This window comes from Anolis carolinensis, chromosome 1 (genome assembly GCF_035594765.1).
Source record: "Anolis carolinensis isolate JA03-04 chromosome 1, rAnoCar3.1.pri, whole genome shotgun sequence".
In the NCBI taxonomy this organism is placed as follows: domain Eukaryota; kingdom Metazoa; phylum Chordata; class Lepidosauria; order Squamata; family Dactyloidae; genus Anolis; species Anolis carolinensis.
The window spans coordinates 195,885,449-195,912,443 of NC_085841.1; the positions used below are offsets into that span (position 1 = coordinate 195,885,449).

A 26,995-nucleotide genomic window follows, 5' to 3' on the forward strand; every position below is an offset into this window, starting at 1 on the left:
CCAAATACAAAACAACACTCAAAAGACAGGGACATTCCAGACACAGGAATTCCACACAGGAAACAATCAGGCCCAGCTAACACCTCCCAACAAAGGAGTCCCTCAACCAGGAAACAGCCAGGCCTCGAACCTCCAAGGCCATTCAATACAAATCAAGGTAACTAATTGCAACATTCATACTTCCTGCTCTCTATTCATTCCTATTCGACCTGCCCAACCAACAATTCCACAAGGTAGAAAGCGACCAGGCTTCAAAGCACCAACACTATTCACTCCTCTTCAACTTGTCAAACCAATATTTCCCCTACATAAAAAACCCTCACGTTTGGAAGCCATCAGGCCACTCCGTCCCATTCAACCAGCCGAAGCAAGGAGGCCCCTATATAGAAAGCATCTAGGCTTGGAAGCAGCAAGGCTATTCAGTGGAATTCCAAATGGCCACAGCAACGCGTGGCAGGGCATGTAGTACAGAAAGTAATTGGCATATAAATCTTGCATATTAAAATTCAATATAATTAAAATAGAGTACAATCAAAACACATTAAATATAAACAGCAATACTAAAATTTCACGTAGATAAAAATTATACTAGATAAGACCAATTAGCTGCATTATCAACCATGAATTTTCATTGCAATGAGAGAGAGAAATGAAACCGTGTGAATTAGAATAGAATTGGTAACATACAGGAGAGAAAATCTTTTCTAAAATGATCTTGGAATATAGATAAGATGGAACAGAATCCAAGAATTTGGTTCAGAATATAATGAACAGGACAGTAATTCCTTAATTTTGTGGGTGCCACAAATACACAAATGAAGGTATGAGAATGTCTGCCATTGATCATAGCTGAAGATGAAAACTAATTAGAAATCCTCCTACATATATGTTAAACTTGTTTCTTATTAAGTTTGTTCTAACCTCTTTTACTTTACTGCCCAATAATATTCAACATTAGTGTCATACTGTTGACCTGTTAATGTCAACAATGTTTACTATCTCTGGATACAGACAGCATCAATATTGTTGATAGATGCTTGACCAGAATGAGTGCATCCTTCGGATCAGAGTGATTTAAAAAAAGAAAGAAATTCAAACTGCAGGGCTCATCTGGACAGCTAGATCATTCTCCAGCATCAATCAGCTGAGGTCCAATGCTTTCTATGTAAACGTGCAGCTGAGGATTTGGTCCTTAGAGGGCTCTGAGCGCGAGACACAACTGTTCTAGTAGAACCTAAAGGGATTTTCTTACAATAAAATTAACTCACAGTGATCTTGTGTATGTCTGTGTGTTGAAGCATATTCAGTGCTGGTTGGATGAGGAAATGTTCTGTCTGGCAGAAACATACATTTACATTGGGATACTACCCTGGTATACAAATATATAAAAAAGACTATGAGCACCACATATCAAAGGCAACAAATAGTGGAACTATGGAAAGCCTATTACATATTGATGCCTAGATCAGTCTGTGTGTAGCTAGCAACAAGTATATTTTAAGGAACAGCTAGCTTATTTTAAGGAAGCATTTAAGATGGTAAAACTCTATTCTTTTCTAATGATATGACATATAACTTCTCAAGAAGAAAAAATGTGAGCTAGTTGTGTTGACCATAAAACTAAACGCAGAATTCAAGGACATACATCACCATACTGTTCATGTTGGGATATGGATTTTGTTTTATGGTCATATTGTCGTGATACAATGTGCACCTTAGCCAACTAAAAGGCCAGCCAAACAACACAGCTTTAACCACAGCCGCTTTTGAATTCCATAGATTAAATCAGGCAACAATCATTTTAAAATCATGCAAGGGAGGAAAAGCTAAAAGGAATGTATTCTATTACACTTCAAGCAAGCAGGCAAGATGCCGATCTATGATTGTAACATTGACTTTTTATTTTCCTATATGATCTTCAACCAACTTTCCCTGGTGAAGAAGCTAGCTTCAAATTTTAGTGTGATTAATGTCATACCTTTTGGTTGATTGAAGAAAAGTATCATTCCAGTGTGTTCTTTGGCATGAGGAGCTAGGAAAGGTAAACAGAAATACATCAACTCTTACTCCAGATTTGGCAACCACATTTACACGATTTCAGATTGGAGCATTATAAAGCTAAAGCTTTACAAATGTTTAGGCAGCTGAATAGGAGTGAGATTTAAATTCCCATGAACTTTAATTTTGCTAGTTAATTATTCCAGCTTTAATTCCACAGTAACACGCAATTCCATTTTCTTTCCATTTAATCAAAGAAGAATTATCTCCACAAGTACTTAATGTCTATAAATAAGCACTAAAATGTAAAGCAATCATGAGAAGAGCCTGCAGTTTTCTGAATAGCTGGGCACTGCTTACATTTCAGTTACAGAATGTCAGGTATGGAGGTCTTGGTACCCTTTTGAAGGATGAATAGTGATATATATCTTGACAATAACACTGCGAGGGAAATTTCCTTGTTCTGAAGCAGCCATTGACTCAGTTTCATAATTACCTCTCATCATACAGACTTGATGTATCAACAGTATTATACTCCCTACACTAGATTTAGTCCGTCTGTTATGGGATAAAAATTAGGTATAACTGCACAGGAAAGAAATAGGATTGGCAGAGGTCCAGCTAAATAGCCTTTAAAAGACTTTCCCCCAAAACAGCTGTTCAGGATTTTTTTAAAAAATGAATTCATTCCTTTAATATATGTTAGAGATGCTGGGATATTTTGGTTCAATATTGGTGCTTTTTTGACTACTTCAGTACGTATGGCTTATAGGAAGATGTTATTTCAAGACTTGTTGCATAGCAATAAAGAACAATCTGGGTTTGATAAATCTTCTTGATTTGCACATTTTCTTTTCTGAAAGGGGAAAAAATGTCATTTTTATACAAACAATATGATCTGAAACATTATACTTGCCGATAGAGAGGATTTACAACAGGAACGTCAGCAATAGTTTAACCAGAGAGAAAGCAACAGAAAACTACCTAAATACAGTAGCTTTATTGACAGTTCTACATACAGTAGAGTCTCACTTACCCAACATAAACGGGCCGGCAGAACGTTGGATAAGCGAATGTGTTGGATAATAAGGAGGCATTAAGGAAAAGCCTATTAAACATCAAATTAGGTTATGATTTTACAAATTCAGCACCAAAACATCATGTTATACAACAAATTTGACAGAAAAAGTAGTTCAATACACAGTAATGTTATATAGTAATTACTGTATTTAAGAATTTAGCACCAAAATATCACGATATATTGAAAACATCGCTACAAAAATGCATTGGATAATCCAGAACATTGGATAAGCGAGTGTTGGATAAGTGAGACTCTGCTGTATTCATTTCATATCTTTCACAATCAAACAGGTAGTTTAATTCTCAGTCAGTTCTCTGTGCAGTCTGCTGTAAAATGTTAATTTTTACACTAAGGCTACTGGGCGAACAATTTCAATTCAGTCATCAGCAGAATATCTCAAGGACTTCTCCCCTTACACACACACATACACACTCTTCCTACCACAAGCTTAAGATTTATTATTTCTTTAAGTAATATTTGCTTTTGATTATTTGGAAATAAAGATATTAAAGCTAGGTGTGGATCTGAATTGATTAGCTTAGCTATATTTAATATCAGGCCAAATATTTGTGCACACATTAATTAACGGATGAATTAAAGACAAGGAAAACGAAGGGCAATCAAGTTCTCTTAATAATAATAAAACTTTATTTATAACCTGCTTCCATCTCCCCGAGGGGACTCGGAGTGCTTTACATAGGGACCAAGCCCAATCAACAGATAAAAATACAACGGCAGCATATATAATTAAAATAATAACAGTAAAATAACATTCTTAAAATAAATAGCGAGCATCAGGACTAAATGGTGGGACTATTAAGAAATCACAGGGAAGGCAGGCATGTGCAAAAACACAAGGCAATGAGATTCAGGAATAGGGTTACATTGTAGTGTTGTATGTTGCCATTCATAAGAAGACTCGCTGGTTCCTGAAAGGCTAACCAGAGTAGCATATGGAACTGTATTGAGTTCCTCCTACTGACTGGAACAGAACAAAGTCTGTATGGTCCACATAGGTGGCTGAGTTAGTGACAACTTTGCTTTCTGATGCTCCAACAAATTTTCTTTATGAACAACATTAATAAAAATATGATGTTCAAGCTGTTCGTGTGAGGTATTTAGAAAACAGAAATTAATTTTGTGCTTAGACTTGGGTCCTATCTCCAAGCTATTTAATTAAATCAATTTCTGATCCCAAGCACTTTCAATAAAGGATGCTCAACCTATATAAATAAGTGACTTGATCCATCCAGGATGGATCTATTATTTCTTGTTATTTCCTTAACAGCTACAGAAGTTGTAGCTTGGACCCACCATTAACTTTGATCAATAAAATATATCACATATAATACTTTTTTTAAAAAAAAATTACATTGAAATGTTGGCAAATTACACCAAAGTTCAGCAGAAGATAGAACTTTTAGAATTCCCCCTTCCCAAGTGTCACACGGGCAGAAACTGAATTAGGCTCGAATCTACAATATGAGGAGATCTACCTTCTATCTGGGAACCCCGGTGGCGAAGTGCGTTAAAGCAATGAGCCAGAGACCGAAAGGTCCCAGGTTCAATCCCTGGGAGCGGTGTGAGCAGCCGCTGTTAGCTCCAGCTCCTGCCAACCTACCCTGTTTTCCCTAAAATAAGACATCCCCAGAAAATAAGACCTAGTAGAGATTTTGCTGAATTGCTAAATATAAGGCCTCCCCCGAAAGTAAGACCTAGCAAAGTTTTTTGTTTGGAAGCATGCCCAACAAACAGAACACCAGAGCATGTAGGATCAGTAAATGTACATACCATAGAGTGTTGTACATGGAAATAATGGTAGTAACAAGAAATTCTTGATAGGATTCACAGTTTGTCTGGTTATGCTGGTTTGTGATGACAACTACAGTACAGTATATAATAAATGTTCATTTTTTTGTTCAACAATAAATGTGAATTCTTCTTCATGGAAAAATAAGATATCCCCTGAAAATAAGGCCTAGTGCATCTTTGGGAGCAAAAATTAATATAAGACACTGTCTTATTTTCGGGGAAACACGGTAGCAGTTTGAAAACATGCCAATGTGAGTAGATCAATAGGTACCGTTCCAGCAGGAAGGTAACGGCACTCCATGCAGTCATGCCGGCCACATGACCTTGGAGGTGTCTATGGACAACGCCGGCTCTTCGGCTTAGAAATGGAGATGAGCACCAACCCCCAGAGTCAGACATGACTGGACTTAACGTCAGGGGAAAACCTTTACCTTACCTTACCTTCTATCTACTTCTAATACATATCCTGTATGTCATCTCCATAATATCCCCTTCAGCATCCTGAAAACAACTATCTGTCACAACACAGAAGCAAGTCTAATGGTTTGCTAACATTCACATTCATGTGATGCTGCAGAAACATTTTTCCCTGTTCATGAAAACAGCAAGGATAGGCTCAGAGCTATCAATTCTCTAAGGGTGCATCTACACTGTAGAATGGATGCAGTCATCACTTTAACTGTCGTGGCTCAATGTTATGGAAGAAAGAAAAGGATCTCATAGAAAATGATGGTCATAATGGATGCATGTGCACTATAGAATGAACTGGTATCTGTGCCAGATTTACCATTGTGCTTAGATGTCCTTAAGCACAGGGCCCCATTAGCCAGAGGGGCTTATCTTTCTGCCATTTTTTTTTACAATGGATATTGCTTATGTGGTGCAATTCTTAGCTGGACAAAGGGAGGTATCTTGAATGTTTAGGCATATTTTTGCACGAAAGACTTCAGGTGAATCTACAAAACTTCCTTATCTAATATTTGCAAACCCCCCCCCCCCAAAAAAAAAAAAAACAGGAAAAGAATAAGAACCTGTACAACATGCCAAAACAGTTTCCCTTACCCCAGAAATGCATATCTTAATTCAGTGCCCTTTCACACAGCCATGTGACCGAGATCATCAAGGCAGAAAATCCTACCATATCTGCTTTGAACTGGCTTATCTGAGTTCACACTGCCATATATTCCAGTTTAAAGCAGATAATGTGGGTGATTTTTCAGCTGTGTGGAAGGAGCCCTAGACATTTGGGAAAATGTAAATAGTTTTTTTTTACAATGTCAAATTTACTGGAAATGCTTCATTATCATGTTGAAAGCTTGAGTGATGTTTTTGAGCTCTTCATTTGGCCTAGAAAAGGTATCACTTTTTTTAAAAAAAAGAAATGAATTTTGTTGTATTTTTACTGCATAGCCATTAGCCAACATGGCTGCTTCTCAATATTTTTCCTGGAATGTGGATATTATTTCAACATGTTATGAAGCTTGACTTTAAACTAGTCAATAAACATACTTCCCTAAATTTAGATTCCCTTCATATTTTCTTTCATAATTCAAATATATTACAATATCATGGTGCAGTATGGAGAAGCCATAGCTATGTTAGTTCTTGATACATTTTCATTATTTCTTTTTTTTAAAAAATCCTTTGGTTTTCTAATCCAGATTTTCGCAGCCTAACAATATGTATCTTTAAACAACTCTGCATTTTGATCAATGAAATAATCCGCTGCTTTGCAAACAGATGCATTCCTCTGGCTCTTGAAGTGATTTTCCCAGCACCTTGTCTTGAAGATTTCAGTTTTGTCTAGAAATGTAAAGTAGCATGAGATGTAGATGTTTTGATTTAATCAGAGATAACAAAATCCACAAGGTTTAAACAGGGAAGGAGGTAAAGCAGCCAAAACTAACCGACTGGATCAGGCCACAAAAAGCAAAATAACATCAAAGATGTTCTTGCTTTCTTCTATGGACATATTTGATGGCTGTATGGATCTTTTGAAATGTGTAAACCCCTTACTTGGAAACTCATCAGACCTCATCTCCCCCCCCCCCCCCCCCCCCCGGTTTCTCCACACTTGTAAAACAGTTCAAAGAGTCCCATAGAGTCCATCATACAATGCAAAAGTACTTCCACCTGTCATCCGTGGTATTACGTATTTGAACCATTTTGTGGAGTAACCGGGGGGGGGGGGGGGGGAGTCAAAAGGAAAATGTTTTCTGAGCTCCTGATTCAGGAGAAAATAGGAGAAGGTGCTGATTTGCACATACGATGGTATCTACCAGATTCCCCTTTGTTACTTCATTGCAGTGATATAGAAGAATGAGTGTTCCTAGGGGCAGTCTTGTAGTAAGCATTCATGTTCCAGTTCTCTGCAAATAACCTGCTGCAGGATCACAGTACATCACAGTACCTTTTTTCCTTAAATTTAATAGTTAGAAATACAGTAGAGTCTCGCTTATCCAATATAAACGGGCTGGCAGAATGTTGGATAAGCGAAAATGTTGGATGATAAAGAGGGATTAAGGAAAAGCCTATTAAACATAAAATTACATTATGATTTTACAAATTAAGCACCAAAACATCATGTTTTGCAACAAATAGACAGAAAAGGCAGTTTAATACAAAGTAATGTTATGTAGTAATTACTGTATTTATGAACTTAGCACCAAAACATCACAATGTATTGAAAATATTGTCTACGAAAACATTGACTACTAAGAGGCAGATTGCATTGGATAATCCAGAACATTGGATAATCCAGAACATTGGCTAAGCGAGACTTTACTGTAGCACAATTTTGAGATATCACTGCTTTGTTGTCCTATATTTTCTCCTTCATTGAAACCTTGACTTTTTGAAATTACGCTATGGATTTTTTGTTTGTTTGTTTGTTTGTTTACCAATTATAGCAAGTACTGCCTGTCTTCTAGAAAGCCCTGGAACAATCTATAGTAACCTAATTTTCCCTTAAATTTGTGAAAAGTGTTACAAGTGATCATATCCCATTGGTGCCACAACTTACAATTGATTGATAATGGACTTCCCTTTAATCATTAATAACAACTTTATTATACTATTATATAGGGTAGACATTATTATTCCTTTAAAGTATTTAAAGAAGAATCTTGGTGGCCATGAGTATAATTAATAAAGTTTCCATAATTAAAAATTGAACTTCCCCAATTTTGATGGTTTTTTTAAACAAAAATGCATAATGGTCGCTCATCTGATAGCTGAGAACACAGATGTTTTCGACAGGTACAGTAGAGTCTCACTTATCCAACACTCACTTATCCAACGTTCTGGATTATCCAACGCATTTTTGTAGTCAATGTTTTCAATACATCATGATATTTTGGTGCTAAATTCGTAAATACAGCAATTACTGCATAGCATTACTGCGTATTGAACTACTTTTTCTGTCAAATTTGTTGTATAACATGATGTTTTGGTGCTTAATTTGTAAAATCATAACCTAATTTGATGTTTAATAGGCTTTTCCTTAATGCCTCCTTATTATCCAACATATTCGCCTATCCAACATTCTGCCGGCCCGTTTATGTTGGATAAGTGAGACTCTACTGTATCAGCAAAATTAATGGATGTGTGATGGATTTTGAATACCACAGGACTATACAATATGGTAAGAAGATGACACTCCACCCCCACCAACTAATGTGATTGGGTCCCATCTTTTCATCTAACCAAGGTTCATTAAAGACCTATTTAGAACTTTTGGGGAGTAAGACATGAAGCTTCTTCATTATTAAAGATATTTAAAATCATACAGAAGGAGAAAAGCAATGAAGAAAAGTCACAGACCTATGTTGCAGATCTCAGATCTGTGACTCCAACATCATCATGTTGCTTCAATATTATTATTTAACATATTTTTCCTGATTAAGATTGAAGCTTTGAAAGCTTGAGTGATGTTTTTGAGCTCTTTATTTGGCCTAGAAAAGGTATCACATTTTTAAAATGAATTTCGTTGTATTTTTACTGCATAGCCATTAGCCAGCATGGCTGCTTCTCAATATATTTCCTGGAATGTGGATGTAATTTCAACATGCTATGAAGCTTGACTTTAAACTAGTCAATAAATATACAAACACCGGCCAAAGCTAACAGAGTTGTTTACATGGGAAGAAACTACCAATTATAAGGAGGCTGTGACAAGTGCTAAAAATTCAACCAGATGAAAAATGACTATTTATATGCAATAAAAGACAACCTTATCACCTGATAATGACAGTTATCTGTAAAGGGGGAGAACCAAGATAAAATAAGGGTTCTGTGAAAGCGGATGACTAACTTTCTATTGGTTTATTTCTATTTCCTTCAAAATAAAATCTCAGTGGCTCTCAGAACACCTAAGATATTCTGCTCAGTAATTTTATCTGTGTTTTGGTAGGTCCAGTAACACATCTGTTCCTATTTATTAGGTCTCTGCTTTAATATGAAATTTGTGTTCCCTTCAGGTTCTTCTATATTGATTTGTTTCTGACTGAGTTCAAGAAAGCAGTCACTGGGTTTTCAATATAAGCTGCCAGCATGTAGGCTGTGATATCAGATGTCAAAAAGATCTCCCCTTCAATATTTTGAGAGTGTTTTGAATACATACACTCGAGAAGTGACTAGCTAGCTATTAACATTCATTTCAATCAGAGGCATATTTAAGTGAAATCATGCATTTCGGAATAAAAATTAATTAAAAGATGTAAAGTTTGGTTTAATCCATCTGAATGACAAAGGGTGTCTGAACATCCTCATAGGAATATATGAATGATCAGTAGATTTGGGACTTGGGGGGGGGGGGGTGAGGAGAAAGTTGAAATACATTGCTCAAGTTTTCTCTCTCTTTACTTTTGTTCCTGTAAGATTATGTTTCTCAGTCCACTGTATATGTTGCAATCTCCTGTCCAGATCAGCTATGTGGTAGCCAAACTACATAGGGTGCTGATCCAAGGTATTGCGAGGCAAGGCCACCCTAACATGTCCTTGACTTGTGTTAACCAAAGTTGTGGGATACTCTGAGTTATGACCCAGAATTTTGATTAACCTGAGATTTTGGGCCCATGTAAATTTGGGAGACAATTTTGAAACCGAGCTGGCTGCAACTGTTTACACTGCCATCTCATGGTTCCTGGGCTTGGGCAACTCAGGGACATGGAATGGCACTTAGCATCTCCACTGATTTTCTGTACCAAGTGTCTCCAGATGTGACATGGGTCCTGGTGGTCAGCCATTACCCACAGTGGCATAATCCAGGGCAAAACAGCGATTGGGAAAGGGAGGGGTGGAAGGAAGGGATAAGGGAGACCGGGCATTCTTATGTAAAGCTTATGCTGCCAATCTGAAGGACAGATCAAACTATTGTAAGCTCTACTGAAGCAGAGAGAGGAAGGCAATTGTGACATCAATTGATGTTGCCAATTTGAAGGAGATAGTGTTAGGGGGATCTTCCACACAACCCTGTATCCCAGAATATCAAGGCAGAAAATCCCACATTATCTGAGCATTGACAGATAACCCAGTTCAAAGCAGATATTGTGGAATTTTCTGCCTTAATATTCTGGGATATAGGGCTGTGTGGAAGGGCCCACAACTACAATCACTAACTGAATCTGTCTACCTGAAGAAGAGCAATTGGTCATTGTGTTCTCTGGATTATGTTTCCTAACTGAAGGGGAAAAACAAGATATTCTGACATTGACTCATGTTGGATGGGAGGGAGAGAGGGAGAGCATTGTGACATCAAGGAAATGCTGCCAATCAGAAAGAGAAAGAGAGACCATTGCAAACTTAGGCTGATGCTGCCTAGTTTTTTTGGTTTTTTTTTCGTGTCAGGAGCAACCGGAGTTGCTTCTGGAGTGAGAGAATTGGCCGTCTGCAAGGACGTTGCCCAGGGGACGCCCGGATGTTTTGATGTTTTTACCATCCTTGTGGGAGGCTTCTCTCATGTCCCCGCATGGAGCTGGAGCTGATAGAGGGAGCTCATCCACACTCTCCCCAGGTGGGATTCGAACCTGGCAGCTTTCAGGTCAGCAACCCAACCTTCAAGTCACTTAGCCCACTACGCCATCTGGGGGCTCCGCTGCCTAGTTGAAGGAAAGAGACTTACTGTACCTTCATTACCTTAAATTGATGCTATTAATCTAATGAAGAAAGACAAAATACTGGAACATTTACCGATAATTCCTATCTGAAGGAGAGACACATGCCACTGATATTTCTAGACGATACAACCAATTTGAAGGAAAGAAATGGGGCATTTTAACACCTTTCTGATAACTTCCAGATGATGCTGCCTAGAAGAAATAGAAAGATGGATCATTGTGATCTCAGCTGGTGCTTCCAATCTGAAGTAGAGGGAGTTACTATTATGAACACTGACATATAATGCCTATCACACTGTATCTCTTTGTTAGAATTCTACAATCTTTTGGAGAGGATCTTCTTTCTGTTCCACCAGCCCCTCAAGCACATTTGGTGGGGACAAGGGTCTTTTAGTGGCTGCCCCCAGACTGTGGACCTCCCTCCCTAGAGAGACCGGGATGACCACATCCCTGCTCGCCTTTTACAAGCAAGTGAAACATATGTCTACCATCAGGCATTTAGGAAATCATGAATCATGAGGAGTTCTGTGTGGTTTTAAAACTGTAATTTCAATTGCATTTTAATAGCATTTTATGTTACAGTATATGCTTCATGGAACAAATATTTATTTTATTTTATTTTTAGACTATGGAATGACCCATCTCTTCTGGCAGGCCTACCCAGTCAATTTTAAAACATGAATTTTAAATTTACATTCTATTACTATTTAATTAATCTTTGTAAACATGTGTTTTAGTCTATGTATTTTATAGTAATAAGTTTTAATATGGTATGTATTTTATTGCACATATTGACTGTTGTACTTACCTTGAGGCATGGGAAGAGGCATGTAACGAATTATTATTATTATTATTATTATTATTATTATTATTATTATTATTATTATTATTATTATTATTATTATGACACAGCAAACAAGATAGATATGCTGGATTTTGTATCACAAAATCACAAGTCGAACACTTCCCAAGTGTCTAGGACTGTGTGATGTATTTTCAGATGATGCATGCAGATCCCAGTAGGGTGGCCTTTTGCGGTTGGCAGATCGTAATTTTGTCAATGTCTATTGTTTCCAAATGTCGACTGAGATCTTTTGGCACGGCACCCAGTGTGCCCAACACCACCGGGACCAACTGCACTGGTTTCTGCCAGAGTCTTTGAAGTTCAATCTTGAGGTCCTGATAGCGGCTGAGTTTTTCCTGTTGTTTTTGTCAATCTGACTGTCACCTGGGATGGCGACATCAATGATCCAAACCTTTTTCTTTTCCACAACTGTGATGTCTGGTGTGTTGTGTTCCAGAACTTTGTCAGTCTGGATTCGGAAGTCCCACAGTATCTTTGCTTGCTCATTCTCCAATACTTTTGCAGGTTTGTGATCCCACCAGTTCTTTGCTGCTGGGAGGTGGTACTTGAGGCATAGGTTCCAATGAATCATTTGGGCCACATAGTTGTGCCTCTGTTTGTAGTCTGTCTGTGCGATTTTCTTACAGCAGCTGAGGATATGATCAATGGTTTCGTCAGCTTCCTTGCACAGTCTGCATTTTGGGTCATAAGTTGATTTTTCTATCTTGGCCTTGATTGCATTTGTTCTGATGGCTTGCTCCTGGGCTGCAAGGATCAGGCCTTCTGTCTCCTTCTTCAGGGTCCCATAGCCAGGTCTTCTCCTTGTCAGCTTTTCCTTCAATTTTGTCAAGGAACGTTTCATGCAATGTTTTGTTGTGCCAGCTGTCAGCTCTAGTTTGTAGTGCGGTTTTCTTGTACTGATTCTTTGTCTGCTGTGTTTTGAGGAGTTTCTGATTTCTGACTTCAATCAAAGCAGCTTCTTCACTTTGCTTTACATATTATTATTTGATATTCTCTCTCCTTCTGGTAGGCAGCATCTGCCTAAATTCACAATGGCCATTCTCTCTCCCTCAGGTAGACAGCATAGGCTGAGATCCCAATGGCCTATATTTATACTTCAGGTTGACAGCATCAATTAGTCTTCCTCCTTCAGGAAAGATGCATCAGTAAAGGTTACAGTAGTTTGTCTCTCACTCTTTCTGATTGGCAACATCAGCTTGATGTCAAAATGGCCATTCTCTTTCCTTTAGACAGGCAGCATCAGCATCATCCACAGATATCATGAACTGTCTCTATTCTCCAGGTCGGCATCATCAGCCAGAAGTTAAAATGACCTATTCCTATTCTTTAAGATATCAGCATCAGGTAGAGGCACACACTCTCTCTTTCTGATTGGCAGCATCAGCTAGCGGTTAGAATGACATATATCTCTCATTTAGATTGACAGCATCAGCCTGAGGTCACAAAAGCAAATCTTTCTCCATCAGGTAGGAAGCATCAATCAGATATTAAAATGATCCATCTCTCTTCTTCATGTTGTCAGCATGATCTAGAGATTACAATAATCAGTCACAACATGGGTTTGCTTGACACACCTTCCTCTTGACACATTTCTTCCCTTCAGCCTGTATTTGTGCCTCTTCAAAATCTACAACAGCACTGATAACGCCTGACCTCCAGTTACAATGCTTGAGTACTACGGTTTCCTAGTTCTGTTAGCTTTAAGCCCGTCTTTAATTCCTTTTGTTGCCCACTGACATTTCATTTTCCATTCTTGAGTTGAGAATAAGTAATTGTTTTGGGAGATGTTAATAACAACATGTCCAGTCCAACAAAGTTGATGGCAGAGAATCATCATTTCAATGGTGGTAGTTTTTGCTTCTTCCAAAATGTTGATGTTTGTCCACTTGTCTTCCCAAGAGATTTGCAAGATTTTTTTTAAAGCAACACTGATGGAATCTTTCCAGAATGTTAGGAGTGATGTTTCTAGATGGTCCATGATTTTGTGGAGAGGTGACTGCCAAGGTAGAGGAAATCATTACACCATTAAGCTGTATTTCAGACATTCCACAGAGATAGGTTTGTGCATGCTGGTAGAGGACTTTGATTTTTTTTTTTAATGTTAAGTGAGATATCAAGTTTTTCATATGCTTCTGCAATGGTGTTTAAAGTGGCTTGTAGGTCTTCCTCTGAATGAGCACAGACTACATTATTGACAGTATCTTGGAATTCTATAACAGAAGTTTTTGTAACCTTAGTTTTGTCTTTCAGCCTGCTGAAGCTAAAGACCTTGCCATCAACATCTGTACTAGAACTATCAAACCGTTGATCATGACACCATTCCCTTCCCTAAGGCCTTCCTTCCTTCCCGAGGTGGACCTGCAACAGCAGCTCAGAGGATCAAAAGCTGCTCCAAGCTCAAACCTTGTTTGCCCTGAGAACAGTCTTAAGATCTCGCTCACTGTAGCAAGACTATGCCACAGTCGTGTTCTAGACTTCTGTGTCTCAGGCCTTAGAAAGAAACCAGTACTACTACTATCAGGAAACAAATGAGATTTCATCTTCACCTTTGGTACAGCAACAAATTAACTGTGCCACAGAAAACCCTGTGACCTGCTTCTTGCTTGATTCAGGTGAAGATCCTGAACAGATACCTCCTAATGGTTCATGGGTTTTGATGAAAAAGTCAGGATGACTTTCTCTGGAAGAAAACTTTGACAGGTTGCATTCAAGTGAAGCCACAGTCCTGCTTTGCTCAGTGGGGATCCAATACTTTACCCTTCCCGTTGAAAAGCTTGACCTCCATTTTCTGGAAGAGGTTTTGTTTCTCAGCCTGCCTCTTCTAAACAGAGTCCAGAAATGAAAGTGGGTTAGTCTAAGGCTGAGAATTAGAGGAGTCTTTTCTTGGTGACGTTCATTAACATCCTCATCAAACCAATCTTAATGTTTCTTATGACCTCTGCACAGTTACCTTTTTCAGCGGCAGCAACCGGTTTTTTAGACTTTAGTCATCAATTCTGATGGCTCCCATCACACACGGAGAACTATTTCCAGGGAGGCTCCATGGCTGAACTGCCACCACTACTTCCAAAAAAGTAGCAGTGATGGACAATGAGGCTCCCCCCATCTTTCCATTAGGAAAGATGAGTCGAGCCTCTGAAAATAGGCTTCCCCGTGTAAGGAGGTAGAGGAGAAGCCACAATGGAGTGGGGTGCATGACAAAAGGTTGCTATGCCTACCACACGAGTGCTGCTGGGATGCCACAATCCCCATCAATTCCAGAGGTGCATGTGATGAGGTGGTTAGTTTAGTATCCAATGGTTTGTTCACAGGACATAATGATAGAGGTTTTCCTTTTATTTTAGTGTTCCTCAATGTTTTCAGGGTGTTTTGTGAATAGATGATCCTTAAGTGTTGTTTGAAGAAGGGCTCACTTAGAGGCCTCTTGAAGTTCTTGGCTGTTCATTTTACATCTTATTTTTCTTCAACCCTGGTTAGACTTTAATTCCATTATTAACCAGGGATTCTACAGGATCATCAGTGATACCAGTCATAGAATTCTCTTAAGCCTTCTGGAGTCCCAAAGGATTCATTAGCCTTCAAGGGCATGCCATTTTAATAGATCATCTCTGCAGGGGTAAGTTCTAGCTGTGATACTAGCCCTTACTAGAAAATGATCTGTCCATGTCAGTTCAGAGGTATTGATTGCCTCGGCCCACAGATCTGTATATCTGAGCTGAAAACCATATCAAAGGTATGACCTGCTGAGTGCATCAAGCCATAAACCAATTTAGTCATGGATACCATGAATCCCCAAGCTGCACCTGATAAAATGGTCTCCAGTGACATGTTGAAGTCACCCAGAAGCAAAAGTCTGGGTGACTCCAACAGTAGCTCCAAGACCAGTTCCATGAGCTCAGCCAGGGAGTCTTTTAGGCAGCGGGGTGGATAGTACACTAACGGAATCATCCCCAGTTTATCTCTGGTTTTCAGACTCAGGTACACACTCTCAATGTGATTCAACTCCCTACTAGGCAATCTGGTCAGGTTAAGATAGTCTTTATAAACCACAGTTCCCCCCCCCCCCCAAAAAAAACAAAACAAAAAAAACAAAACAAAAACAAACTACACACACACACTTTTACTCACAGTTGAGCCCAGCTGGGAGAATCCGAGCCCAGGTTGGCCCACTATAATCTCCCAGCCAAGTTTCAGTGAAGTATCTCAGGTCAGCCTCCTCATCTTTGAGAAGATAATAGTTGATGTTTGTTTTAGTTTTAACTGACCTGGCATTACTTGAGAGAAAGGTGAGATTTTGTGGGTGTTCTGGCTTGCTCTCAAGGTTACCAAGACTGGCAGGGTGACTGGAAGCTGAGAAGGTATTAAACATCTTTTCCCCTTTCCTCTATAAGAACACATGGCCCTGCCATCACTTTATCTCCTGCTTTGTACAACTTCTACTTCTGCCCCAGTATTTAAAGATGGAAGAAAGGGAGTGGGAGAAAAATCATTTGTAAAGCATTTCCAAAATTGGACTGGGTTCATATCATAACTATAATGAAGTAACTTTTTGTTACTTTTTGTTATGTAATTGTGCCAACGGGGAAACGTCAGGAGCTCCTTTCTCCCTCATTGTTAGAGTTATCAGCATGAAACTTGGTTCAATTATAGAACACATTTACCACTATTAGCCCATCAAGTTTCAGAATATTTCACTTGTCCACTGACTTTGGGGAAATTTATGAAGTTCTTACAAACAACATTTTAAAAAAAATTACAAGATCTATTTCCTTGAATTTTCTATACAATGACACAAGATAAGAGGGGATCGTTCCCCCCAAGTTTCAGAAGATTCACACATATACCGATTTGGGGATTTTAATTTTTTTTGACAAAAAAAACCTTTTAAAAAAGTCACAGCAGTTATCTCCTTGAATGTCTCTATATGATACACAACACAACATAACCCATAGAACTTCAGTTTAGAGATTTCCTCCCAGTCCAGCACAGATTAATTTACTAATATCAGTCAGTCCTCTTTGCAGATTCAATAATTTATTGGAACTCTGGCTGGCAGTTGCTATGGAGAGACAAATTTCTCCCCTATCCTAACTGGGGTTTTCTGATGCTGAGCAGAATTCTGGGAAATTTAGTTTAGGGCAGGGCCTTTTGAATTCTCTGCCACAGGAGTCCTCACCTTCCCAGAATTCTGTATTCTCTCACTCACCTTCCCAGTTTGCTCAGCTCCTTTAAAGTGGAATGGCAGCCTTTTTGGCTTTGCCTTGCTTGTGCTGAAAATGAAACAGACTTTGGGAGGCTTCTGAGTTTGACAGAATTTAAACAAAAAATATTGAGTGAGTGTTTTGATTCTTAAGTTTTTGCATGAGCACACCCCCCCCAACCCTGTTTCTTAATATGTGTTTGTATATGCAAATCTTATGATACAGATAAGACAAATGAAGTTTTGCACACCCCTATCATTTATGATAAACCATTAAATCATATAATTATGGTTCCCCCATCTAAATAATCAGTCAAAATATCCCTCCTTTATGTTTTTGTTTATTATTCAAATGATTTATACATGACCTTTAAGTGAATGAAAAGGCTTAAATACAATTTTCATGGCCACTGCCAGCAGACTTACAATCTAACTAAGACACATGACAATATACAAAAAGGAAGTGACTGGGGAAGAGAACTAGTTAAAGTTCAGTAGCAACTAGAGTAGGCTATGCAGTATGTACTTGCATGGGGTTTAGGAATGCAGGTAGAAAAACCATGGATATTTTTTTTAAAAATCATTGTTTTTCCTTGAGAGATTACCTCAAGGAATCTCTAGGTCTTCAAGGATGACTTTATGGCCAGCTACCACTGGCCATAAAGATTCCTAGAAAGAACATATTAATTAAATCCATGAATAATCAAATCTGCAAAAGTTAAATTTGTAAATGTAGTACTGACTAGTTCCTAGCAGAATAAGAGTGGAACTTACTGTATTTACATTTACCTTTCTCCCTATGATTGGATTCAAAGTAAAATGAGGATTCTTGAGGGTTACTATCTGAATCTGGGTTCTAGTATTATTATTTTGATGTATGGGACTGAGACATAAATGATAAATTATCTCTTCATCCCACTCAAGTAAATATACACAACTAAGATTGAAAAAGGCAGCAAAATGGCATAAAGCAGATCTCATCATAACAATATGTAGAAAGAAAACACAACAACCAAAGTATTGATAGAAACAAACATGTGGAAAGAAAAAACATTCATGATTACAGTCCACATGAAGCAGGAACTGACCTGCCTAGAAATACTAAAGGAGGGAATTTGAATTTCATGGACAAGTTCAACTTCACCAGAGAGTGGGGTTGGCAACAAGGTTATTGATGATGATCATAGATTACAGGCAGCCACACTGATAGAGCCAATTTCTGATATATCTTTACCCCCATTTTACCAAGTGATTTATTAAAAAGAGCTGGGTGTGCCAATTGACCCAATGAAGGACTGGTATAGTCTGCTGTTAACAGCAATTTGATACATGAAAAATAAAAATGTGGAGCTTCCCAAAAATGAACATAATTGCTTGCAAATAGTTGGAGAACAAGGTGCTCTCAATAAGTATGGATGCAGGAAGTAGCTGAAAAATGAAATCTTATGATCAAGAGACTGTTTAAGACAGAGTAGGCAGAAATCTTCATCACATTCAGTAAGAAATATGTAACTCATAGAAAATGCAGGAAAACTGAGGCCTGGTATTCTCCAATGCAGACCTCATTTCAAAAGAAAAGGAATGCTTTTCATCCTACAAATGATTGAAAACACTGATCAGCTGCAGAAAATTGAAGCAATATTGATCTCACTAGTCGTTTCACCTGTCTAACTCTGATTAATTTCTGTACTTTTTTCTGTGGACGTTTTGAAATTACTATTACTTTTTCCCTTGAAACCTGCCTGCTTAATCCAATCACATTTTGGAAGATAAAATTGCAGCATGCAAGGGCTGCTCACTTCAGCATTGCCTTGGCTATAACATTGCTGGATAGAGATAGTGATGATGTTTTTAAAAAGTGATTGAAATTAGCCCATGTGGGAGGGCAGGAATAGTCACATTTGATGGTTCCCTGTGGTATCTGAAGGCTTGACCAAAAATGTATGTGTGTGTGTATAAACCCATGTATACACACACACAACTCTATTCGGTGACCCAGAGCTTTTGACCACTCTGTAATGTAGCCAGAAACATGATTAACAAGATATGGAGCAGGAAGAAATGTCCTAAGCCTTCTGTTGCTATCATCACAATCATACAAAGACAGGGAATCTGTCTACTATTCTACAGAATTTCCCATTTAATTGTCTTGTTTTCATACCAGGAATTGAACGTATTATCTTATGCATGCCTAAGAGCTGCACCCTTCTATTAAGCTCCGGACTTTGTCTCCTGGTCCATTGGGAATAAACATTTCACTTTTGTTGGAATCAGTGCGACATCGCTGGAATAATTGGATTGTGGATTGCAACTATTTTTACTACTGTTTGACCTTTTCATGATGCTTTTTTTTTGTTATATTTCATAAATCTGTGGTTCACAATCTTTATACCTTCAGAGACAACCAGCTGAATTTTAATACTGTTTGGCCCCTGTGCTTCTTCATCATTTGATCCCTGAAGTTCTGCCCCCAGCTGCACTGTGTCTAGCCTCAGCTGTCAACAACCTGTCGATGGATTCGTGAAGCTCCTGTGACCCAGCATTTGGAATGGAGAACAAGCTCTGAGATCACTCTGGGATTTAACATGCATTAAACAGGGGGGGGAAATCTGATTATACAGTCTCCCAGGGGCTTTTTATGTTTTCCAAGCATTAAATAAGGCATTTCTGAAGCTTATGTAGATCCCTGTTTTCAAGGACTGTTCTATTATTTTTTGTCATAGCATGCAAGCATAGGAATTTCCACCTGTCTCCAAAATATCTCAGTCTACCGGTTTCGTCTGATCATCATAATTCCTGTCTGCCACCGCAAACACGAGATCACCAAAAATGAAATGTTCCACTTCATTTGACCTTTTCTTGTAGAAATATATTAAACATGTATAAAATTGTACATTTTTCTCTCATTGATTCCAGAAAGTATTCAGCCTGAAAAGCAACAGAACATGGATTTCAAGAGCTGTCAGACACTCAATTTACTACACTTCCCTATACAAAAATGTGCAGAGCTAAAAATATATATATATCAAAAACAAAACTACAGCTTACATGTTCAGCATACAGAAGACCCACAACAGAATGTCACTGGTTGCCAGACACTTCTCAAACTATGAACTTTTGTTTACTTGAACATTTGTTATGCACAGTAGTGCTGAATACGAAATCTCCAAATTTGTCAACTATTCTTTAGCCCAGTCTTCAGACTTCACTGTATGCATACTTGCATGAACAAAACACACACACAAAAACATAAATGCTGTGATCAATAGATATGTATATACAATAAGATATTGTGTATTAAGTATTTCTTGCAGCAAGATAGAATGAAATACCTTCAGATAAATAATGAAGGAAGGTTAATAACTGCCTATTGGATTGTCATATTCTAGAATCCCTCCCCTTTGTCCAGTCAAAACTCTTTTTCCCATTGGGTGAGTTTATAGGAATTTCTGCACATTTCTCCCCATTACATTTTCAATACATTTTGGGTTGTATTTGAAAATTTCATATGGACAAAAACCATGGCATTTTCTAAAGATACAGTAGAGTCTCATTTATCCAACACTCGCTTATTCAACGTTCTGGATTATCCAACGCATTTTTGTAGTCAATTGAACTACATTTTCTGTCAAATTTGTTGTATAACATGATGTTTTGATGCTTAACTTGTAAAATCATAACCTAATTTAATGTTTAATAGGCTTTTCCTTAATCTCTCCTTATTATCCAACATATTCGCTTATCCAACGTTCTGCTGGCCCATTTACGTTGGGTAAGCAAGACTCGATTGTACATGGAGGAAGGAGCTGTCTACTTTGTGCAAATATGGCATACTTTCCACAAAAAGGTTCTGTTTGTAAAAATACATTGTCTTCTGTCAAGCATAATGTTTTACAGCAAAGTTCCTAATTAGAAAATAATCATTTTTGCAGAAACTCTCACACCATGTTAAGACATGTTGGGTGACTCTTTTTTACTGAAGACAATATTCTTCACATTCTTATTCCTGATACTACTACTACTACTACTAATAATAATAATAATAATAACAACAACAACAACAATAATAATAATGTGTTGTCGAAGGCTTTCATGGCCGGGATCACAGGGTTGTTGTATGTCTTTCGGGCTGTGTGGGCTTTCGGGCTGTCTTTCTGGAACATGGCCACACAGCCCGAAAGACATACAACAACCCAATAATAATAATAATAATAATAATAATAATAATAATAATAATAATAATAATAATAATAATAACTTTATTTGTATATCCCACCTCCATCTCCCCGAAGGGACTTGGGGCAACTTACATGGGGACAAACCCGATCCAACAAAAATTAAAACCAAACATAAATTAAAACATATCTCAATAAAATCAATGACATTACAAGAAGACAATAACATAAAAACAGCTTTTAGACCTGCAGGAAGAATCCTAGTGTGGTGTCCTGGATTTGTGCTTCCTTTAGCCTCAGAGCCTACTTGTACCTTTAAGTCTCAGATACTACAAGCTAGCCACTCATAGGCCCTTCCCTATTATTACCTTTCAGCAATGAAGCACATTTTGAAATGATACCTTGTAGCTATGAATACACTTCAATCAATTAGCAACTGACCAGATATGTGCATTTCTGGAAGATGGCCTTCCCAACTAAGGCTGAAAAAGGGGAATCACGGGTGGGTGTCAATCATGTGGCCTTTAAAGTGTTGGACTGCAACGTCCAGCAGTCCTAGTCAGCACAATCATGGTTAAGTTTATTCAAATTTCTTGAATGTGGTCTTCATCTGGGACACTATTCTTGGTGGTATGAACAAAAGACTCTTCTATGATAATCCAACAATAAACACTATTTTCTACATCTTTCAGAAGTATTTTTTTCCATGCTGGGACACAGTGTTTATTATTAAGAGGGGGTTTAATTCTTTTCACGTGTTTGTGTTCTTTTATGACCATGACATAACTGACATTGACAATTAAAGACTCAAAATCATAAGAATATAAGAAGATCCATTTTACATTAAATCAAGACTTATCTAATCTTTTCATACAGTGACCAGCAGTTTCTCATGAGAAACTGATCCATATCTTAGGGCCCATCCACACTGCCATACAATGTAGTTTCATAATGCAGTTTACCTGCATTGAACTGCATTATATGGTAGTGTAGACTCATATAATACTGTTCAATGTAGTTAAATTGCATTATGAAACTGCATTATATGTCAGTGTAGATCGGGCCTCAGTTTATATATCCAGCAGAATCAAACAGTAAAATGACATTTAAATAAAATCTGGGAAACTAGCAAGGATATACCGTATATACTCGAGTATAAGCCGACCCGAATATAAGGCGAGGCACCTAATTTTACCACAAAAAACTGGGAAAACTTATTGACTTGAGTATAAGCCAAGGGTGGGAAATGCAGCAGCTACTGGTAAATTTCAAAAATAAAATTAGATACCAATAAAATTACATTAATTGAGGCATCAGTGGGTTAAATGTTTTGAATTTTTACTGTATTTCAAAGAAAAACAGTAAACTAGCTCTATAAGTGGAAAAGCAACAATAACTTTATAATAATCATCATCATCATCAACAACAGCTTCATTTGTATCCTGCCCTATCTCTCTCCCCCTGGGGACTCAGGCTAGCTTCCAACATAGTAACAGGCAAACATATAATGCCTACATAAACAATGCAGAGCTAGATATAGATCTATCATTATATATACTAATTTCACATGTGTATTTCCCCCTGAAACCTTTGCAAATCCTCTCTCTGTGTGCATTTTCCTCCTGCAATATTTCCAAGCCCGATTTATCAATGTTTATATCTATCTAGACATCTCTGTGTGTGTGTGTGTGGGCGCGCGCGCACGTGCGAGCGCATTTTCCTTCTGCACTTGCAAACATGAGGGTAAAATTCATATAAAATTAATATATAAAATTAATGTATACATATAGGAACAGATATACAGGTACATGGAAATCTCTATCTATATTTACATAGGAATTGCAAAGACCTGTAAACATATGAGGAGAAAATTCATATATTAATGTCTTTGTAGGGGGAACATCTATATAAATATTTAGAAGCTTTGGGGCATGCATTTACCCAAGGAAGGAATGCAAGCAAAGCCCCCCTAAAAACAACTTTGTCCTCTTTTCTCCTGCCCTTTCCCACCTCTTTTCTTTCTCCCTTTTTCAAACTCTAAAAGAAGCCAGAAAAGGCTTTTTAAAACTTCTCTCCCCCTCCCAAAAAAAAACCCCACCTTATTTTTGTTTCCTTAGGAATAAAAAGAAATACACTCCTTCTGTTGCTCTTTTACCTCCTTCCCTCCCTTTGCTCAAATGTTCTTGCAATAGTAGTAGTAGTAGTAGTAGTAGTAATAATAATAATAATAATAGTAATGAATCATGCAAATTTGCAAGAATATCTTTTTTCCTTCCCCTTCTACCCATGCAATCTGGCTTGCAAGGGTTTCTTTCGCTTTTGAAAACATTCGCTTCTTGTCTCTGTCTCTCTCTCAAAAAATATAAGATAACCAGCCTGGGAGGAGAAGCGAAGAAGGGAGGTTTTGGAAAAGAAAACATACTGTGGTCCCCAGGCTCCGCTGCTGGCTTGACCGGGGGAGGCTTTTTCAGCTCATAAATAAGGGCTGAAAAACCAGGCTTATCTTTGAGTATATACTGTAAATAAAGTTAATAAATGTCACATACATACAACATGTATCCTTCAGAGGTGGAAACAAATACTGGAGTGATGATTTCTGCCTTCTTCCTTTTGCATGACCATTCTACTAGAAGAAACATCTTTAAAAGGCTGCAGTTTGCACTACTTCATATTATGTTCCATCAAATCAGCTTCAACTTATGGCATCTCTCTGAATGAAACACTTCCAAGATAACTTGTCATTAATAGTCCTACCCATGTCCTGCAACCCCAGAGCTGTAGTGTTTTTGTTTGAGTCTGTCTACTTGTAATATGATTTTCCTCTTTTCCTCCTGCCATATTACCAACTGTTGAGTCCTGCCATCTCATGATGACAGCCAATGAGGTACAGTGGTTTAAGTATTGCACTATGATTCTGAAGACTTGCTCATTCATCCCAGGGAACCCATGGGCTGACTTTGGGTAAGTCATATTTCCTCAGCTCCATGGGAAGGCAAAGGCAAACCCCCTCTGAACCAATCTTTCTCCCCCAAAATATCCTTTCATTAGAGGCTCCACAAGTCAGAAATGACTTGAATTCACACAATATCATATTGTGTGCCCAAAGTATAATAGTTACCATTTGGTCATGTTTGCTTTTTGGAATAGTTGTTCTTGGACATATTTTAGGTAGCCCACAGTATCTATAGAACTTGTGCAAAACATCACATTTCAAATGAGTTGCTTTTTTCCCCTGTCAGTTTTCTTTACTGTCCTGTTTTTAGAATCCTACAAACAATCTGAAATACTATGGTATGGATAATACTGACTTTGATATTCAGTGATATATCTTTACACTTGAAATCATTATCTAGTAGCTGCCCTTTCAAGTTTAGTCTTCTTCTGATTTATTGACTACATAACCTTTTTACATGATGTGATAAATCTTATACAATCAGCATGTTTTTCAGACGTTAGAAAATTCAAGCATCAATCCAGTTCTAGCAGTATGAAGTGCTAGCACAAACTCTTCTATAGCATTCAGAATAATTATAAAGTGAGTTATAATTCAGATTGTTGCTGCTGCTGCTGATATGTATCTTCAACTCATAACTTAAGGAGAACCCATCATGAGGTTTTCTGGGGCCTAGAGCTTGTTAGTCACCCAAGATGGTCTTCCATGGATGTGCAGGGAATTGAATCATGGTCTCCCAAGTCATAGTCCAATGCCCAAAATACTATACCATGTTGGCAAACAGGAAATAATAGTATATAGGTTTCAGACCCCGAAAAATCATGTTAGGGAATTTATCAGCTTTTCTAATATCAGACCATATTGATAGCTTCTTATAATGTAATGTGCCTCTGCTATTTAAATTAAATGAATTCCTTACAGACCAGTTCCACATATACCTCTGGAACAGTGGTTCTCAACCTGTGGGTTCCCAGGTGTTTTGGCCTACAACTCCCAGAAATCCAAGCCAGTTTACAAGCTGTTAGGATTTCTGAGAGTTGAAGACCAAAACATCTGAGACCCATAGATTAAGAACCACTGCTCTAGAAAAACCATATATATATATTGTGTCAGGAGCAACTTGAGTCACTTCTGGAGTGAGAGAATTGGCCGTCTACAAGGACGTTGCCCAGGAGACACCTGGATGTTTTGATGTTTTTACCATCCTTGTGGGAGGCTTCTCTCATGTCCCCACATGGAGCTGGAGCTGATAGAGGGAACTCATCCACACTCTCCTTGGGTGGGATTCGTACCTGGCAGCTTTCAGGTCAGCAACCCAACCTTCAAGTCACTTAGTCCACTATGCCATCTGGCCATCAAATAGAAATGAGATGCTAAGACTACAAACAGAACAAAATACTTTAGATTCCAGGCAATACGTAATATTTAGGAAAGTATGAGAAGTTCATGGTATGAAGGCTTTTATTTGAATGATATGATTCTGCACTTCCTGAATCAAAGACAAAAGCACAAAATTATTCATATTTTTATACAGGTGTTTGTATACCCACAACCATTTTAGAAATCACACATAAATCCCTATAAAAAAAGACAGACATATTTTCGTCAATGGGAGCATACATCTCTTAACATGTCAGTTACTGCATGCATATAAAGAGCATGCAGCAAAATCCATACAAATATTATCATGTTGTTAAAAAATATGTCATGAAATTGGCAGAGAATGGAATTGGAAGTCAGAAAATTTATCAAAGTCTGCAGAAATGGACTTGTCAGGTGGTCTCTAGTAAACTCCTTGTGCTTAAGCAAAACAAAACAAAACTGTGTTCTTTGTCAGTAATATGGCTAGCTGGAAAAGAACACTCCCCTCCCCAGTTCTTTGTGTGTTGAATATAGCTATCTATTTTGAAATTAGGATGTCACTGAAAGAAATATCAGCCCTCTATAGTCCTCTATTATACTAGTACAATCCATTCTCACCTTCATCCTGTTGCATATAAATAACATGTCAAGTCATATTTTCTCATCCACAGAAGCATCTCTTCATTAACACAAGAACATGCTTCCTAAACAAGAACATGCTGTTCAAAGAAAGATGTTTCCAGATAAGCAGCAAAGCCTCTGGTTACTTCACCCTCATCTGTATTCCAAGCCCTGCAGTCTCCATGAAGCTCAGCTTTCATTAGGAAAGGTTTTTAAAAGAGGGGAAGGAGAGGAAGGAAGAGCAGGTTTCTCACCCTTCTTGTTGTGGAGATACCGATAGCCTTCATAATGAAATAGGCTTCACAGATAGCCTCCATAATGAAAACCGATTGCTAGCACTGATAGACTGTCATGGTGATTTTTCTTAAACCTTTGTCTATATGTGCTTCCATTTTATAGCTGTCTCGAGGCAATCTTCAGAGCTGTGCAGGAGTTTGGTCACAGGTTGCCTCTGATTTTTTTCTGAGACACCTGGTTAATCCATAAATTGAATTGCTAAGAGATCTGTATACTTCTTTCCAAAAAACACAATATTCCCTACAGATCTCTAAAATGGATAAAAATTCTTTAAGCAACTAAAAATTCATCATTTCATCTAAAATTGCTGAATACCAGCTGGAATTTTCTGTGCATCTGTTTGGCAGGTTGTATGTCACACCATACAGATGAATTAAATGACTGAATAAAACAGATTTGTTCAAATCTAAATATGAATGTCGAGGTATTTTGAAAAGATGATACACTATTAAGATTCAAAACCATTGGCATGATGCCTTTCCTAGGAAGTAATATGAAGGTAAATACTTGAAATG

The 26,995-nt window shown here is 37.9% G+C and overlaps 1 long non-coding RNA gene across 1 annotated transcript in view; it reads right to left on the bottom strand.

Moving 5' to 3' along the window:
- Positions 1-1,450: 1,450 nt before the first annotated feature.
- Positions 1,451-26,995, bottom strand: part of LOC107983159 (uncharacterized) — a 150,496-nt gene continuing 124,951 nt past the window's right edge. The window contains exon 4 of the long non-coding RNA XR_001730592.2: positions 1,451-2,032. This is a non-coding gene — a long non-coding RNA (uncharacterized LOC107983159). The remainder of the gene's footprint in view (positions 2,033-26,995) is intronic.